Source organism: Adiantum capillus-veneris, chromosome 19 (assembly GCF_014529385.1).
Source record: "Adiantum capillus-veneris isolate H3 chromosome 19, ASM1452938v2, whole genome shotgun sequence".
Lineage (NCBI taxonomy): Eukaryota > Viridiplantae > Streptophyta > Polypodiopsida > Polypodiales > Pteridaceae > Adiantum > Adiantum capillus-veneris.
In genome coordinates this window covers 127,387,043-127,389,304 of record NC_140949.1, presented here as the reverse complement: position 1 = coordinate 127,389,304, position 2,262 = coordinate 127,387,043, and positions in this window count along the sequence as shown.

The window sequence follows — 2,262 nt, the reverse complement described above, 5'->3', positions numbered from 1 at the left end:
TAGAAAGAAATAATAAGAAACTTTCAAATTAGAAAAGAAAGTGCCACTATATGCATGAGTATTGTGCTCTATAGCAATTAAGGTGAGCGATAGCCGCGATGGAGTTGGTGAGCCGGTGAGTAGGGGTTGATCTCAGTGTTGACGGTTGCGGGCCCAGTGAGTATGTGATTTCAGTGAACATGTGGGCCTCTGCGTTGGGCCCTGTGATGACCAAGGCCGGTTTGGCGATGTAGGAGTGGTGATGTGATCGCAATTAGCCTAGGGCTTCCCTAACTCTGGGTGTTTGTTTTAATCAGCATTCTTCCACGGGTCGCGATCCGTTACACCTTTCACTTGGGTAAGGAACCGATGCCCCTTGGCTCGCCATCCATCCGGGCAATATTGAAAAAGTATAATTGAAAACTATCATTTAAAACTTAAAGAGCTTAGTCTGAATAAAGTTGAAGACGGGTATGTGTTGCAGGCAAAGTTCAGACTGAAAGTAGCGTTACGAAGCCTTTAGGATTGTTGTGCTCACTCCATGGTGCTCTATTTATGGGCCGTCGAATGTCGACTCAAAACTTGTGGGAGTGGCCAGCAGCAATGACTAAGAACAATCTGCCAATTTTACAGTAGTGGGAAAAGGCTTTTACGTGGCTGTGGGGAGGAATCCTCGTGCTTGTGTGTGCAAGAAGAGGGAAGGAGAAGAGGAGAGGGGACAATAGCTTTGGTGGAGCTCTTGGTGAGAGTAGTCTGAACCACTCCTTATTCTTGCATATAGCCAAAGAATAAGTTAGTGTTAGTGATAGGCAGTCGGCCACTTATCACGTAAAAGATTAGAATGATAAGGGAACCATCATTCAATCTCCTTGTATACAAGCAATAATCCTCTTGTCTCCATACATAACCTTGGGATTGAATGTACTTATCAAATTTGATGCACCACTTCCTTGAGCCTTGCTTTAGTCCATAAAAAGCTTTCTTGAGTCTACACGCCAGTTCTGCATGTGTTGGCTTCTCAGGCTTTATCTCAACACCTTCTGGTTGCATCATGTGGACATCTTCTTCAAGATCCCCATGAAGAAACACCGTCTTCACATCCATCTGGACCAATTCCATGTCCTATATGGCTACTGGACCAAGCACAAGACGCAATGCAATCATCTTAACCATTGGGGAAAGATTTCATCGAAATCTACGGCTTTCTTTTGTTTGAATCCAACCAATCTACCCTTATACTTAGGCTCGTGATCTTCTACCGTGTACTTCTTCTTGTACACCCATTTGCAAGGCAATGCTTGTTACCCTCTGGTAACTCTATCAATTTCCAAGTATTGTTGGCTAGGATCGAGTTATACTCAAATTGCATAGCTTGCTCCCACTTCACGTTATCATCCATCTGAATCTCTTGCTAATAACAAGTTGGCTCACCACAATTAGTGACTAACAAATAGTCCAATCCTGGTTGAAAATGCTCAGGTGCATGAGATAAACTAGTAGATCTTCTAAGTGCCTAACTCCTAGATTCCGCTATCTTCGGAGCAACATTTGTCTGTCTACTAGTGGAAGGTATATCACTAGCACGTCCAGCATTCTGCGTAACTGGTGGAGAGGCAACATCCTCAAACCTTACTTTGCAATATTCGATCTCTTTCACTAGCTATCTATGCATCTTAGACTCGTTGAATATCATATGTGAGCTGCATATAACCTTCTTAGATTTTGCATACCCTAGATGATATCCCATCTCTCCGTCCACACCATATCCAATGAAGATGCACTTGTGTGATTTGGGATCCAGCTTCTACCCAAGCTCTTTTGGCTCATGTGAGAATGTCTCACACCCAAATACACGTAACCTATCATAATTATGTTGTTTGCCCGTCCACATCTCTTGCAAAATCTTATACTTAAGTTGTATACTAGGTGACCAGTTTATCAAGTAAACAACCATCATAACAACTTTCCCCCAAAAATCCTAAGGTAAAGTGTCCGTAGACAACATAGAAGTGAAATGTTCTTGGATAGTCATATTGGTGTGTGAGACATGGTCAATTCTCTTCTAGTGCCTTGTTTACTACATAAGTCCTTAAACTCATAGGACATATATTCACCTCGATTGTCAATTCGCAAAGCTTTAAGCTTTATACTTGATTGGTTTTCTACCATTGCTAAGGTTCCAAAAGACACTAAAGACCGCTTTTCTGCTTCAAGAGATAAACCCACACCTTCCTAGTAGAGTCATCTATGAATATTAGGAAATATAGTGCCCCCCGAGAGACT